Source organism: Somniosus microcephalus, chromosome 3 (genome assembly GCF_052327205.1).
Source record: "Somniosus microcephalus isolate GS21.2 chromosome 3, FLI_Smic_1.0, whole genome shotgun sequence".
NCBI classification, from domain to species: Eukaryota; Metazoa; Chordata; class Chondrichthyes; order Squaliformes; family Somniosidae; genus Somniosus; species Somniosus microcephalus.
Window position 1 is genome coordinate 247,592,445 of NC_140989.1, and position 17,893 is coordinate 247,610,337.

The following is a 17,893-nucleotide window of genomic DNA, read 5'->3' on the forward strand; positions in this document are numbered from 1 at the left end:
AGGAATTTCTTCACCCAGAGAGTGGTGAACCTGTGGAATTCTCTGCCACAGAGGGCGGTGGAGGCCAGTTCATTAAATATATTCAAGAAAGAGTTGGATATATTTCTTAAGGCTAAAGGGATCAAGGGATATGGGGAGAAGGCAGGGACAGGGTACTGAATTTGGATGATCAGCCATGATCTCATTGAATGGCAGAGCAGGCTCGAAGGGCCGAATAGCCTACTCCTGCTCCTATCTTCTATGTTTCTATGTTTCTCCCTGGGCCTCTGCAATGTCTGGTCACTGAGGCGGTGGGCTCTCTCCCTGGGCCTCCAGTGTCTGGTCACTGAGGCGGTGGGCTCTCTCCCTGGGCCTCCAGTGTCTGGTCACTGAGGCGGTGGGCTCTCTCCCTGGGCCTCCAGTGTCTGGTCACTGAGGCGGTGGGCTCTCTCCCTGGGCCCCCAGTGTCTGGTCACTGAGGCGGTGGGCTCTCTCCCTGGGCCTCCATTGCCTGGTCACTGAGGCGGTGGGCTCTCTCCCTGGGCCTCCAGTGTCTGGTCACTGAGGCGGTGGGCTCTCTCCCTGGGCCCCCAGTGTCTGGTCACTGAGGCGGTGGGCTCTCTCCCTGGGCCTCTGCAATGTCTGGTCACTGAGGCGGTGAGCTCTCTCCCTGGGCCCCCAGTGTCTGGTCACTGAGGCGGTGGGCTCTCTCCCTGGGCCTCCAGTGTCTGGTCACTGAGGCGGTGGGCTCTCTCCCTGGGCCTCTGCAATGCCTGGTCACTGAGGCGGTGGGCTCTCCCCCTGGGCCTCCAGTGTCTGGTCACTGAGGCGGTGGGCTCTCTCCCTGGGCCTCCAGTGTCTGGTCACTGAGGCGGTGGGCTCTCTCCCTGGACATCCAGTGTCTGGTCACTGAGGCAGTGGGCTCTCTCCCTGGGCCTCCAGTGTCTGGTCACTGAGGCGGTGGGCTCTCCCCCTGGGCCTCTGCAATGCCTGGTCACTGAGGCGGTGGGCTCTCTCCCTGGGCCTCCAGTGTCTGGTCACTGAGGCGGTGGGCTCTCTCCCTGGGCCTCCAGTGTCTGGTCACTGAGGCGGTGGGCTCTCTCCCTGGGCCTCCAGTGTCTGGTCACTGAGGCGGTGGGCTCTCTCCCTGGGCCTCCAGTGCCTGGTCACTGAAGCGGTGGGCTCTCTCCCTGGGCCTCCAGTGTCTGGTCACTGAGGCGGTGGGCTCTCTCCCTGGGCCCCCAGTGTCTGGTCACTGAGGCGGTGGGCTCTCTCCCTGGGCCTCTGCAATGTCTGGTCACTGAGGCAGTGGGCTCTCTCCCTGGGCCTCTGCAATGTCTGGTCACTGAAGCAGGCTCTCTCCGTGGGCCTCCAATGCCATCAGTGTCTCAGTGCAAAGTTTGAGGCTCTCTCCAGGACCAGGCCACAAGCAGCAATGAGAAGGTTGCGGCTTTGTGGGATGCTTGACCCTCCCCTTTAGGAACAGGAAGGCGCTGGTATGCCTGATTAGTTGTGAATCACAGCACCTGGCCTTAGGTAGTGCTCTGAGGTAGCGCCCCACTCCCCGATGTTAGCGCCCTAAGAGGGGTGTGTGGCGCTTGATTTAGCGCTGCAATCACCTCCAGGGCCATTGGAGGCGAATATCGTAGTGCGCGGCGATAATTCTTGCTGGGCGCTAAGAGTTGCGCCCGGCCGATATTAGCGCCCCAAAATGGCCGATACCGAATTTCTCCCCCATAGAGTACAAAAGCAAGGAAGTTATGCTGAACCTGTATAAAACACTGGTCCGGCCTCAACTGGAATATTGTGTCCAATTCTGGGCACCGCACTTTAGGAAGGATGTGAAGGCCTTAGAGAGGGTGCAGAAAATATTTATGAGAATGATTCCAGGGATGAGCGACTTCAGTTATGTGGATAGACTGGAGAAGCTGGGGTTGTTCTCCTTGGAGCAGAGATGATTGAGAGGAGATTTGATCGAGGTGTTCAAAATCATGAGGGGTCTAGACAGAGTAGAGAGAGAGAAACTGTTTCCATTGGCAGAAGGACCAAGAACCAGAGGACACAGATTTAAGGTGATTGGCAGAAGATCCAAAGGCGACAAGAGGAAAAACTTTTTTACACAGCTAGTGGTTATGATCTGTAATGTACTGCCTGAAAGGGCGGTGGAGGCAGATTCAATCGTGGCTTTCAAACGGGAATTGGATAAGTTCCTGAAGGAAAACAATTTTCAGGGCTACGGGGAAAGGGCAGGGGAGTGGGACTAGCTGAAGTGCTCTTGCAGAGAGCCGTCACGGGCTTGACGGGCCGAATGGCCTCCTTCTGTGCTGTAACCATTCTATGATTCTATGATCACAGCCGCCTAAATGAGACTGGAGGCCTCCCACCTAATTTTTCTGCAAGGTCTGGGAGATATGATGCTACGGTCTTCCCCACCCCCACCCCAGACCCTGTCTGATTGGCACCCCATCCACCACCTTAAACATTCACTCCCTCCACCACCAACGCACCGTGACTGCAGTGTGTACCATCTACAAGGTGCACTGCAGCAACTCGCCAAGGCTTCTTCAACAGCACCTCCCAAACCCGCGACCTCTTCCACCTAGAAGGACAAGGGCAGCTGTCTCATGGGAACACCATCACCTCCAAGTTCCCCTCCAAGTCACACACCATCCTGACTTACAAGTATCTCGCCAATCCTTCATCATCGCTGGGTCAAAATCCTGGAACTCCCTCCCTAACAGCACTGTGGGAGTACCTTCACCACACGGACCGCAGCGGTTCAAGAAGGTGGCTCACCACCACCTTCTCCAGGGCAATTAGGAATAGGCAATAAATGCTGGCCTTGTCAGCGACGCCCACATCCCAGGGATGAATAAAAAAATATTGGGCCAGAATTTGCTGGCAAAATAACGCCGAGTTTAATGCATTTGGCATTATTAGTGTGTATAAAACCCAACAATTTGTGGCAAGGAAGAAATGCCCCTTGAGTTGCGAATTGCCACAAATTGCTGGACGATTTTCGCCGCTCCACCGTTAGCCTCGTAAAAGCTGGAGCTCGGCATCAATCTCCCCTTAATTGTTAAGAAATTGCTGCATTTACACCTTAATTACGAATTGAACTCGCTGCAGAATGTTAGGGCTGGTAATTCACAACATAAGGACCCTTTTAATGACGAGAAATCAGTGTGAGGCCTTCCCAAGCTCTCGGGGAGCGCGTGCGTGCACTAGCTCACACGTCCAACAAATTGTAGCGCAAAATTAATTGGAGATGAAGGGGGAGGTAAAAAAATCCAACTAACAGCGCTCATCCAATCCTGCAAATTCTCCGCCAATAAAACAGCTACATTTGTCATTGACAATAAGCATCTCCTGTGCGTTAATGAAGTGACTTGGCCATCGGGATTTGAAAATTAGCAAGTGTAGGAGCCTTTGCCTTATAAGTAATTATTATTTAATTCTCTGGTTAGTGACATTAAAACAGAAAGGAAAACACCTCATAAAATTCCCCTATCTGGTTTGTACAAGTAATGGTTCTGACGTGATTGAGGACAGTGAGCAATTTCTCCCTATACACGGGTACTTTTAGTCAAAAACCTCTATTAACCCTCTAGATCCCTCTAGAAATCTGACTTCAATCTGTGGAGACTTGTGAGGGATCTATCAGTTCACTGAAGAAACCCAGGAAGGATGACTGCCGCAAAAACCTTTTTCAGTTTAAACTCTAATGGTTGGAATGGCGCCAAACTACTTGTAGGAATCGCAGAGATGGCCTGAGTGGTGTAAAATTTCAAAAAAGTGTTAAAAATTTTAAGATACCACGGGGGAGAAATTCGGTGGCGCCCCCTTGGGGCGCTAACCAAAGTTGTGCCCCCAAAAAGTTAACGCTCCTGCGCCGTAAATTCAGTGATAGCACCCCAAGCAGCAGGTGGGGCACTACTGGAAGCGCTCCCCCTCCTTCCTGGGGCGCTACCAGTGAATTTCGCAGTGCTACGTGCTACAGCGCCATGCGTGTCGGCACGTAGCGCCGTGTAATTGCAGGCCTCCCTCCCCTGATTAAAGGGGAGGGACCTAGCGCTATGAACACTGGGGCCCTGCTGGACCACCGGGGAGCGGGGTGCCTGGAAAACAACCCGGCACTCAAGAGTGCCGGCCTGATCGATCGCGGCTGGCACCCTGAAGGAAAAAGAGGAAGGGGGCAGGTGCTGGCAGTCGGCCAAAAAAAAAGGCCGCCCGACACCTGCCCTTTAACTTGCACCGCTGCGGCTGCAAAAACGCCCCCCTGACCCTGTCGGACAGATCGTCCGGCGATAGGTCAGGGGGCGCAACCGAAGTTTGCGGCCAGGGTGCGAGCGGGGCGCTGTGCACAGTGATGACATCATCGCCGGCGGTGCAGTGCTGCTACCAGCTACCGCTAACCTCCCGCTGAATTTCGCGGGAGGCGTTAGCGACGCCGCGCCCGGGCACTAGGAGCTTTAATGGAAGGCGCAAAGCAACTGAATTTCACCCCCCATAATTACTGGTGTCTAAACAGTGGTAGCACTCTTGCCTCTGAGTTAGAAGGATGTGGGTTCAAGCCCCACTCCATGGACTGAGATAATCCAGGTTGTAACTCCAGCGCCGTACTTAGGGAATGCTGCATTGTCGGAGGTGCCGTCGTTCGGATCAACCATTAGAGTTTGTGGGAGCTTGCTGTGCACAAATTGGCTGCTGCATTTCCCTACATTACAACAGTGACTACACTTCAAAAGTACTTCATTGGCTGTAAAGGGCTTTGGGACATCCTGAGGTTGTGAAAGTATTTTCTAAGGGTTTTGCTTAATAGTAATGAGTCAGCAGTGCAAAAACTGCTCTAAAAATTACTATTCATTTTACTAATTTGGGGACTATCATTCAGAGAGATGGAAATTTGCATTCTGAATGTGCAGTGGTGGATTTAAACAGAAAGGTAGTATTAGGGAGGAATAGGGATAGCTCTATTTACCCCAAACACTTTCTATATTTTGCCTAGAAACTGCTGCTGAGACAATGAGTTGTAACATCACTGGGACTGGAATAACGAGGCTTTGGTCAAAGAAATCCATATCGCCGTTTGAATTTTTGAAAAAAAAAATTTCAATTGAATTCACTTTAATAGTTTTAAAAGAGACATTATCCATTGAAGTATCTTGCGAACGTGATAAATTGGACTTTGAACAGTGAAATGCACAGTGATTTAATTGGTTGCACTGTCATGCCATTGCATTACCATCAAACAGGTGTTAGCGAGCCAGCAATCTGTTTCACACCCCTCAACAGAAATACAAATGGGGAGAGATGTTAAGTGGACTGCTCTATTGGCACATTTTACACCGTCGCACAAAGTCAAAATTATCCCCAAGTGTCTGTTTCAAAGTTTAGGAATTATGAAACTAGGGATTATAATGTCTTTCACAGCTTTATACAGAATGGTTCACTAGAAAAAGCAATTTCGGGCCAAGAATAATCACTTAGAATAATCACTAAGGCTTAGAGCCAGTTAGCACAGCTGCCAATAGAAAGCAGGCTCTCCCTATACATCGTGGGCACTCCCAAACCCGCGACCTCTACCACCGAGATGGACAAGGGCAGCAGGCGCATGGGAAGGAATAGAGCATCAATAGAAGTTTCTGATTTCTTTTTATTCGTTCCTGCGATGTGGGCGTTGTTGGCAAGGCCAGCATTTATTGCCCATCCCTTATTGCCCTTGAGAAGATGGTGGTGAGCCGCCCCCTTGAACTGCTGCAGTCCGTGTGGTGAAGGTACTCCCACAGTGCTGTTAAGGAGGGGGTGCCAGGATTTTGACACAGCGACGATGAAGGAACAGCGATATATTTCCAAGTCAGGATGGTGTGTGACTTGGAGGGGAACTTGGAGGTGGTGGTGTTCCATAGAAATAGAAACATAGAAGATAGGAGCAGGAGTAGGCTATTCGGCCCCTCGAGCCTGCTCCGCCATTCAATGAGATCATGGCTGATCATCCAAATTCAGTACCCTGTCCCTGCCTTCTCCCCATATCCCTTGATCCCTTTAGCCTTAAGAAATATATATAACTCCTTCTTGAATATATTTAATGAATTAGCCTCCATTGCCTTCTGTGGTAGAGAATTCCACAGTGAGGCCAATTCATTAAATATAGTCAAGAAGGAGTTAGATATATTTCTTAAGGCTAAAGGGATCAAGGGATATGGGGAGAAGGCAGGGACAGGGTACTGAATTTGGATGATCAGCCATGATCTCATTGAATGGTGGAGCAGGCTCGAGGGGCCGAATGGCCTACTCCTGCTCCTATCTTCTATGTTTCTATGTCTGTTTCTATGGAACACCATCACCTCCAAGCTCCCCTCAAAGTCACACACCATCCTGACTTGGAAGTATATCACCGATCCTTCATCGTCGCTGTGTCAAAATCCTGGCACCCTCTCCTTAACAGCACTATGGAAGTACCTTCACCACACGGACTGCAGCAGTTCAAGGGGGCGGCTCACCACTACCTTCTCAAGGACAATAAGGGATGGGCAATAAATGCTGGCCTTGCCAGCGACGTCCACATCCCAGGAATGAATTTTTAAAAATTCAGAAACTTCTATTGATGCTCTATTCCTTCCCCAGGGAACGGATGAAAGATTACACCTTAAATATTGACCAGTCTCTCTTTCAGAGGCTGACTGACCTACTGCGTATTTCCAGCATTTTATCCTTTTGTTGCTACAATCCCTGACCCCTGACCTGTTGCTGTTGTTGTGGTGCAGGCGACCGGTTATCCCCTTGCTCTGTGCCAAGTGACACTGCAGCTTTCGCACTAGTCTGTTGCTGTCTCTTTGCAGTGCTGCTGAGAGAGGCGAGTTTACCACTCTGCAATTTTGGAAATGCAGAGAACCTGTTTCCGCTTGTGGGTGAGTCCAGAACAAGGGAGCACAAATCTATGATAGCCACCAACAGATCAAATAAAGAGTTTAGGAGGAGTGAGAGTGGTGAGGGTTTGGAACTCACTGCCAGATGGAGTGGGCGAAACAGGTCGCTTTGATGCATTTAAGAGGAGGCTTGATGCATGCATGAGAGGGTAATAGGGTGATATGGGGGAAGAGCTAATTAGAGTGGGAGGAGGCTCGTGTGGAGTATAAACACTGGGGATGGTTCCCTTCGCCCAGTTCGTATTGGCCTGTAATTCTATGCACTGAGAGTGAGTCCACTTGGAAGCTACGGTTTGATATTCTGCAGAGACACTGCAGACAATTCTAACTCTAAAACGGATTGCTCTGGATGACGGAGCACAGCACCAGTTGCGCCCGCTCACACCTACGTGCTGAGCTATGTGTCCTCAGCTCTGCCTGTGCTGAATTTGCGGGCCTGCAAGAAAGCCACCCCCAGACCTGCTGCAAGCAGGCGGCACAACTCTACATCCTTCACACTCTCCACTTTGCAAAGGCAGCCCAGGACGGAACCTGATGTCAAGAAACCAGAAAGAGGAACTAACAATTAAAGCAGCTCCTTTCATCCAAAGCTTTGTCCTCTTCAGGGCTCCAGTTCTCCTGTACGTCGCTGGAACTGCTGTCACTGTGATTTGGGTTTTGGTTATCCAATGGTCCACTGTACAATGTGTCCATGTAACCATGGAGCATCCTGATTGGACCAAATGCTACCATCAGATCCAGACCCGAGCAGTGTAAAAATCAACTGAAGTGCAACAAGATAAGCAGCAGAGTAGCTGCAAATAGAACACCATTAATTTTAAAATGAGAACCCCCATTTAAAGAGGCAATTTCTTTGAATTTAAACCGGCTAGGAGCAACTACTAACAGAAAGAAGCACTGAGCTGGACTAATATATGCATGGGTGGAATGACATCGTTGGTTGGTGGTTATTATGTTGGACTCTGACTCCCAGCCAGTTTCCCCCCTCCACTGATGTCATCTGCACAAAGAAATCAAAACAGAAGTAGAAAAAAATAATCTCAAAAAGATATCGGGGCAGAAATTCCTCCCCAAACGCGTGAGTACGGAAGGGGTACTCACGCGTCTGGCCGGAGGAAATGCCGGTTTTCAGCATGCACAGCGCATGCGCTGAAAACCGGCATTTCCTCTCCTCCAACCCAAGAGTTGAAGAGGCTAGCGCGTGCGCTGTAGGGGGCAGCGCGTGCGTCTTGGGTTTCCTGTGTTTTGGGGGATTTGCGCATGTCTGAAGGCCTCCGGTCTTTACGCTTGTAAAAAGCACACGTAAGTATTTATTTTTACAGGTAAGTGGTGTTTTAGTGCAATTTAGAATTTTTTTCCCACAGGTTTATTATTTTAAAGAATCTACAATAAGGTAAGTTTAGTTTTAGACCCTTTTTATTAAAAATTTATTTTTTTCAAAAAAAAAATTATTGTTTAAATTATTTTTTTAAACTTATTTATACTTAATTTAATGATTGGGATGTTTTTTAAATTTTTATTTAAAGTTTAAATAGTGTTTTGGGCCCCCGTAGTTTTCATGAGTTTGACAGTTCTTACTCTCAAACTCATGAACCTTCCCCTCCCCTGATTGGTTGTACAGTGCTCACCTGATCCCAGCCGGCACATCGCACTAACTACGCCGCTGGATCAGGTAAGCACAGCGCGCTGACATCTGAATCGGGCCTGTGACAGATGTCAGCGCGCAGGGGGAGTGCAGATCGGGGGCTTGCATCCGCGGGAAGCCCCCGACCCGAATTTTTGGCCCATCAATAAATCTTGAATTTGATTTTTAAATTCTTAAATCATTAATTTAAACTATTAATTTAAATTAAATCTTACATTTTAAAATTAAATATTTATAGTATCAGCTGTGGCTCAGTGGGTAGCACACTCACCTCCGAGTCAGAAGGTTGTAGGTTCAAGCCCCACTCCAGGGACTTGAGCACAGAAATCTAGGCTGATGTGCCAGTGCAGTGCTGAGGGAGTGCTGCACTGTCGGAGGTGCTGTCTTTCGGATGAGACGTTAAACCAAGGCCCCGTCTGCTCTCTCAGGTGGGCGTAAAAGATTCCAAGGCACTGTTTCGAAGAAGAACAGGGAGTTCTCACCGGTGTCCCGGCCAATATTTATCCTTCAATCAACATAACAAAAACAGATTATCTGGTCATTATCACATTGCTGTTTGTGGGAGCTTGCTGTGCGCAAATTGGCTGCCGCGTTTCCCACATTACAACATTGACTACACTCCAAAAGTACTTCATTGGTTGTAAAGCACTTTGAAACGTCCGGTGGTCGTGAAAGGCGCTATATAAATGCAAGTCGTTCTTTCTTTCCTTTTCGCCCTTCACCCCTTGCTGACCTACACTGTTCCCCATCCCCACGTTCCTCAAATTCAGAGGGTGGTCCAGCAGTGAGCGGGAAGGTTTTTTGTGGGGCTAGGAGGAGCAGAAATCATTGGAAAAGCTGGCTGTGAATGATTTGGCCGGTGCCTGCAGCGGCCCTTTAAGGACTGCTGGTTTATCCGTTCAGCGCTCAGTTCCATGGGGCGGAGTACGGGCGCTCTGTCCAGCGGGAAGGCCGACACATCTTAAATGTTTTCAGGAGGCTCGCTCCTGCCAGTTTTCGGGCACGAGCTCCAGCCGCCTAAAGAGAGGCCTGGTTGAAAATCATGTCGGGCGGGCCTTGAGCGAGAATCCGGCTGCGAGTATTTAGAAAAAGAATTCCGTTCCTGCTACTGCCCTGTTCACATTGAAAATAGTGGGGTACTGAGAAAGAAATCGCCCCCAATAGTAAATCCAATGAGGGTGGCACAGTTTACATTGTCCTATTTAGTAGATATTTCCAACTCCCCTTTCCTGTAGCTGAATGCAGCAGATCTAATTTACATGCATTTGCAGTCAATTAGCATTCCAAAGAGGTGTGGATAGGTAACAGCATTGATCAAATGCATCAGTGATTGGAGCGCGCTACACGGTTTGTTTGAGGCTCTTGCTCCAGGTCTTCTGGGAGCTAGCCTTGTCGGTGGATTCTTACTGAAATGTTGCATCAGTTTATGTTGAATGGATGATAACCGTCTTGCAAAAAAAAAAAACAAATCAGGAACGACACTTTTCCTACAGCAGATGTAGTGCTCTTTGAAGGAAACCCCCCCCCTGTGGTATCACTAACCAACACCCCGTTATCAACAGCCTAGGAAAATTTCCCCGTTGTTATTGAGGTCACTTTTCCCTTTCAGTCCTCAGAATGATCTAATCAGTGGCATCTTGCAGACTCTGGATGTACTGGCTGACAGAGCTCAAACGTGTCAAGTGGTGGGTGCTTGTCATAAGGCTTGTACATCGCATGTGCACTTAACTATTCTGGGGTGGAGGACTCTCCATCAGGATTAAACCGGATGCAATTCTAATCGTGATTATATCTTTTTTACAGTTTCAAATTGATCACCTTTTCCTTTAAGGATTCTTCTCCACTGAAACATTGCCAGAGTCTAAAGTCCAACAGGTGTGGAACAACCCGACTAGATGTGGGTTTATTACTTATACCAGGGGCCATAGCAGCTAGTTCGTTCAGACTTTGTTGTTGCCGACAACTACAATCTTCCATTGCTCATAATGGTGTTATTTGCCTAATCTCCAAGAATTGCTTCAGCGTAGTCCTGTCTGAGGAGTTGGATAGGCATTTAAAATAACTAGGTAACTAGGCATTATGCGATGGCCCTGAATTTGCGGTCGGAGGCATACCTCCGGAGTACGCCTCCGACCCGCGAAAGATCTGCGAATTAACCTCCTGGCTCCGAGACGACGGAGAGCTCGGGTCCCGGGCCTGCAGGCGGACGTCAGCGTAACGGCCCACGTGATCCCGGCGGCGCAGGCGGTTCGGGAGCGTCCCTGGGATCACGTGGGCCCGGTCCTCCAATTGAAAAGGAGGATTCCACTTCCGAACGGAATCCCCTCGAAAGCCTACTGGAATCCCCAAATAATTAAATCATTTAGACAACTGCAATAAATATAAGTGTTCTGATTTTCAAATTTAATTACAAGTCCCTTCATTACAGCAAATACAATAAAGATTTAATTTGTTGAAAAATAATTTTAATCCGTGGACAATATTTGTATAAACTAATGTATTGTGTATGTGCATCATTTTTTTATTTAACATTTTTAATCCAAGGTTTATAATAACCTTACGCCCTCGACCTGCTTTTACCATGCGTGAGGGTTTGGTGGGCATCTGCTGGGCAGTGGTTGGGTAAATAGCCCAACTCTGCGTCAGCGAAAGCGATTTTCCAGTCGGCTTCACAGAATCACAGAATCACAGAAACCCCACAGTGCAGATAGAGGCCATTTCGGCCCATCGAGCCTGCACTGACACATATCCCACCCGATCCCCGTAACCCCTACACCATCACATATCCCACCCTATCCCCGTAACCCCACGTATTTAATCCCCCTAACACTAAGGGTCAATTTATCATAGCCAATCAACCTAACCCGCACATCTTTGGACTGTGGGAGGAAACCGGAGCACCCGGAGGAAACCCACGCAAACACGGGGAGAATGTGCAAACTCCACACAGTCACCCGAGGCCGGATTCGAACCCGGGTCTCTGGCGCTGTGAGGCAACAGTGCTAACCACTATGCCACTGTGCTGGATCGGTCAAGGCGAAACTTGACAGCTCACAAGTTCCGGGTTGTCGCGCATGCTCAGCACAGGCGTTGTGTATCGGGGAGTGCTAGTAACCAAGGGCCCTTGAGTATATCATTTAATTGTACTGTAATTGGTGGTATTGATTTGATATAATTTAATTTAAATTAATTGAAGGGTGAGTCATGACAGCACAGCTCAGCCCCGTGGCATGCTCCTCCTGCACTATGTGGGAAATCAGGGACACGTCCTGTGTCCCTGACGACCATGTGTGCAGGAAGTGTATCCAGATGCAGCTACTGGCAGACCGCATTGCGGCGCTGGAGCTGTGAATGGATACATACTGGAGCATTTGTGATGCTGAGGACGTCATGGATATCACGTTTAATCAGTTGGTCACACCGCAGATAAAGGCTGCACAGGCAGGAAGGAAATGGGTGACCGCCAGGCAGAGTAGTAGGCACAGGCAGGTAGTGCAGGGGTCCCCTGTGGCCATCCCCCTCTCAAACAGATATACCAATTTGGATATTGTAGAGGGAGATGGCTTATCGGGGGAAGGCAGCAACAGCCAACTTCCTGGCACCGTGGGTGATTCTGCTGCACAGGACGGGAGGAAAAAGAGCGGGAGAGCTATAGTGATGGGGGATTCTATTGTAAGGGGAATAGATAGGCGTTTCTGCAGCTGCAAGCAAGACTCCAGGATTGTATGTTGCCTCCCTGGTGCAAGGGTCAAGGATGTCTCGGAGCAGCTGCAGGGCATTCTGGAGGGGGAGGGTGAACAGCCAGTTGTCATGGTGCATATAGGTACCAACGATATAGGTGAAAACCGGGATGAGGTCCTAAAAGCTGAATATAGGGAGTCAGGAGGTAAATTAAAAAATAGGACCTCAAAGGTAGTAATCTCAGGATTGCTACCAGTGCCACGTACTAGTCAGAGTAGAAATAGAAAGATATTTCAGATGAATACGTGGCTAGAGGAATGGTGCAAGGGGGAGGGATTTGAATTCCTGGGACATTGGAATCGGTTCTGGGGGAGGTGGGACCAGTACAAACTGGACGGTTTGCACCTGGGCAGGACCGGAACCGATGTCCTTGGGGGAGTGTTTGCGAGTGCTGTTGGGGAGGGTTTAAACTAAAATGGCAGGGGGTTGGGAACCTGTGCAGGGAGACAGAGGAAAGGGAAGCAAGGATAGAAGCAAAAGACAGGAAGGAGAAAAGCAAAAGTGGCAGTCAGAGAAATCAAGGGTTTAAATCAAACAAGGCCACAGTAAATAATAATTCTACAAGGTCTAAGAGTGTTAAAAAAACAAGGCTGAATGCTTTGTGTCTTAATGTGAGAAGCATTCGTAATAAGATGGATGAATTAGCTGTGCAAATAGATGTAAATGGATATGATATAATTGGGATTATGGAGATATGGCTCCAGGGTGACCAAGGCTGGGAATTCAGCATCCAGGGGTATTCAATATTCAGGAAAGACAGGCAAAAAGGAAAAGGAGGTGGGGTAGCATTGCTGGTTAAAGAGATTAACACAATAGTAAGAAAGGATATTACCTCTGATGATGTGGAATCTGTATGGGTAGAGCTGAGAAATACCAAGGGGCAGAAAACGTTAGTGGGAGTTGTATACAGACCCCCAAGCAGTAATGCTGAGGTTGGGGATGGCATTAAACTAGAGACGTGTGCAATAAGGGCACAGCAGTTATCATGGGTGACTTTAATCTACATATAGATCGGGCTAATCAAATTAGTAACAATATTGTGGAGGAGGAATTCCTGGAGTGTATACGGGATGGTTTCCTGGACCAATATGTCGAGGAACCAACTAGCGATCAGGCCATCTTAGACTGGGTATTATGTAATGAGAAAGGATTAATTAGCAATCTTGTTGTGCAAGGCCCCTTGGGGCGGAGCGATCATAGTATGATAGAATTCTTCATTAAGATGGAGAGTGAAGTATTTAACTCAGAGACTAGGGTCCTGAATTTAAATAAAGGAGACTACGATGGTATGAGGCGCGAGTTGGCTAGGATGGATTGGGGAACATTACTTACATAGAAACATAGAAGATAGGAGCAGGAGTAGGCCATTTGGCCCCTCGAGCCTGCTCCGCCATTCAATGCGATCATGGCTGATCATCCAAATTCAGTACCCTGTCCCTGCTTTCTCCCCATATCCCTTGATCCCTTTAGCCTTAAGAAATATATCCAACTCCTTCTTGAATATATGTAATAAATTGGCCTCTACTGCCTTCTGTGGTAGAGAATTCCACAGGTTCACCACTCTCTGGGTGAAGAAATTCCTCCTCATTTCTGTCCTAAATGGCTTACCCCTTATCCTTAGACTATGACCCCTGGTTCTGGACTCCCCGACCATCGGGAACATCCTTCCTGCATCTAGTCTGTCCAGTCCTGTCAGAATTTTATAAGTTTCAATGAGATCCCCTCTCATTCTTCTAAACTCCAGCGAGTATAAGCCCAATTGACCCAATCTCTCCTCATAGGCAAGGGTATTAAAGGTTACGGAACCAAGGCGGGTAGATGGAGTTAAGGTGCAGATCAGCCGTGATCTCATTGAATGGGGGAACAGGCTCGAAGGGCTGAATGACCTCCTCCTCTTCCGATGTTACAAAGTGCTGATGAAGCCACGTCTACTCTACATCTTGCATATCATCAAGCTATTATATAGTTATTTTCTCAGCCTTAAAAATGGTCAGAGATGAAAATTAAATACATTAGGTAAAGGAATATATTATCAAATAAAGGACACTCATGTACAGTTTTCACAGAATAATGGACAAGGCAGTGGAATTTAATCTCCAAATTACCAGGAAAAATGCCAGGTAATAAAAATGCAATTTGATTTGAAAACATAGAAACATAGAAGATAGGAGCAGGAGTAGGCCATTCGGCCCTTCGAGCCTGCTCTGCCATTCAATGAGATCATGGCTGATCATCCAAATTCAGTACCCTGTCCCTGCCTTCTCTCCATGTCCCTTGATCCCTTTAGCCTCAAGAAATATATCCAACTCTTTCTTGAATATATTTAATGAACTGGCCTCCACTGCCCTCTGTGGCAGAGAATTCCACAGTTTCACCACTCTCTGGGTGAAGAAATTCCTCCTCATTTCAGTCCTAAATGGCTTACCCTTTATCCTTAGACTATGACCCCTGGTTCTGGACTCCCCGGCCATCAGAAACATCCTTCCTGCATCTAGTCTGTCCAGGCCTGACAGAATTTTATAGGTTTCGATGAGATCCCCTCTCAATCTTCTAAACTCCAGTGAGTATAAGCCCAATTGACACAATCTGTCCTCGTACGTCATTCCTGCCATCCCAGGTATCAGCCTGGTGAATCTTCGCTGCACTCCCTCCATGGCAAGAACGTCCTTCCTCAGGTAAGGTGACCAAAACTGCACACAATACTCAAGGTGCGGTCTCACCAAGGCCCTGTACAACTGCAGCAAGACATCCTTGTTCTTGTACTCGAACCCTCTTCCTACGAAGGCCAACATACCATTTGCCTTCTTAACCGCCTGCTGCACCTGCATGCTTACCTTCAGCGACTGGTGCACAAGAACACCCAGGTCTCTTTGCACTTCCCCTTCTCCCAATCTATTGCCATTCAAATAATAATCTGCCTTCCTGTTTTTGCCAGCAAAGTGGATAACCTCACATTTATCCACATTATAGTGAACTGTTCCAGAGTTTAACGTAAAGGGTTGACGGTGAATAGGCAATGGCAAACATATAAAGATCGCATGGATGAAGTACAGAATTTGTTCATCCCTGTTTGGCATAAAAATAAAACAAAAAGGACGACTCAACCGTGGCTAACAAGGGAAATTAGGGATAGCATAAGATCCAAGGAGAGGACATATAAATTGGCCAGAAAAAGCAGCAAACCTGAGGATTGGGAGCAGTTTAGGATTCAGCAAAGGAGGACAAAGGGATTAATTAAGAGGGGGAAAATAGAGAATGAGAGTAAGCTTGCAGGGAACATAAAAACTGACTGTAAAAGCTTCTATAGATATGTGAAGAGAAAAAGATTGGTGAAGTCAAGCATAGGTCCCTTGCAGTCAGAATTAGGGGAATTCATAATGGGGAACAAAGAAATGGCAGGCCAAATTAAATACATACTTTGGTTCTGTCTTCACAAAGGAGGACACAAATAACCTCCCAGAGATGTCGGGGAACATAGTGTCTAATGAGAGGGAGGAACGGAATGAAATCAGTATTTGTAGGGAAATGGTGTTAGGGAAATTGACGGGATTGAAGGCCGATAAACCCCCAAGGCCTGATAATCTACATCCAAGGGTACTTAAGGAAGTGGCCCTAGAAAAGGTAGATGCATTGCTGGCCATCGTCCAAAATTCTATAGACTCTGGAACAGTTCCCATGGATTGGAGGGTAGCTAATGTTACCCCACTGTTCAAAAAAGGTGGTAGAGAGAAAACGGGGAATTATAGACTGGTAAGCCTGACATCGGTAGTGGGGAAAATGCTAGAGTCGATTATAAAAGATGTAATAGACGAGCACTTGGAAAACAGTGACAGGATCGGACAAAGTCAACATGGATTTACAAAAGGTAAATCGTGCTTGACTAATCTGCTGGAATTTTTTGAGGATGTAACTGGTAGAATAGATAAGGGAGAACCAGTGGATGTGGTGTATTTGGACTTTCAGAAGGCTTTCGATAAGGTCCCGAATAAGAGATTAGCGTGTAAAGTTAAAGCACATGGGATTGGGGGTAAGGTACTGACTTGGATAGAGAACTGGTTGGCAGACAGGAAGCAAAGAGTTGGAATAAACGGGTCTTTTTCCGAGTGGCAGGCAGTGACTAGTGGGGTTCCACAGGGATCGGTACCAAGACCCCAGCTATTCACAATATATATAAATGATCTAGACGAGGGAACTAGATGTAATATCTCCAAGTTTGCAGATGACACAAAGCTGGGTGGGCGTGTGTGATGTGAGGAGGATGCCGAGAAACTCCAGTATGATTTGGACAGGTTGGGTGATTGGGCGGATGCATGGCAGATGCAGTATAATGTGGATAAATGCGAGGTTATCCACTTTGGTGGCAAAAACAGGAAGGCAGATTATTATCTGAATGGCAATAGATTGGGAGAAGGGGAAGTGCAATGAGACCTGGGTGTCTTTGTGCACTAGTCGCTGAAGGTAAGCATGCAGGTGCAGCAGGCGGTTAAGAAGGCAAATGGTATGTTGGTCTTCATAGCAAGAGGATTCGAGTACAGGAGCAAGGATGTCTTGCTTCAGTTGTACAGGGCCTTGGTGAGACCACACCTTGAGTACTGTGTGCAGTTTTTGTCGCCTTATCTGAGGAAGGATGTTCTTGCCATGGTAGGAGTGCAGCAAAGATTCACCAGACTGATACCTGGGATGGCAGGAATGGCTTATGAGGAGAGATTGGGTTGATTGGGCTTATATTCGCTGGAGTTGAGAAGAATGAGAGGGGATCTGATTAAAACTTTTAAAATTGTAACTGGACTAGACAGACTAGATGCAGGAAGGATGTTCCCGATGGTGGGGGAGTCCAGAACCAGGGGTCATAGTCTAAAGGGCAGAGATGAGGAGGAATTTCTTCACCCAGAGAGTGGTGAACCTGTGGAATTCTCTACCACAAAAGGCAGTTGAGGTCAATTCATTAAATATATTCAAGAAGGAGTTAGATATATTTCTTAAGGCTAAAGGGATCAAGGGATATGGGGAGAAGGCAGGGACAGGGTACTGAATTTGGATGATCAGCTATGATCTCATTGAATGGCAGAACAGGTTCGAGGGGCTAAATGGCCTACTCCTGCTCCTTTCCTCTATGTTTCTATGTTTCTCTGGAACCTGGAACCTGCGGGGCCTTTCAGAAGGCTGCCGACGGAGACCGTAAATTCTGGCCCATTGTGTCTGCCGCCACTGAGCTGCAATGATGGCCATCTTTGACGCTAACTCATTTTTCCCCAAGGACTTCACATTGTCTGTCTTTCTATCTGTAAGCATTTAAACCCCAAACTTAAGGTCAGCTGATCATTACTTCTGGACTTACCTCATCTGTTCTTTTCAACTTTTGGTAGTTACATGCATGGCCTTGGACCTCGGTCCTTCACCTTGGTTTCACCATATACAGGGAGGAAAAGCATCTAAAATACACAAGCCATGAAATGAGTTATCCCAGTTGGTGTTTAAGACTATTGGTAAGTTAACAAATCTGCTGTAAGACGTTAATTCATGTATAGAGGTTGGAAGAGGTACCCTGCAGTCGGTTCCCACTGTAAAATTCCGATGCGACAATACCGTATGGTTCCAG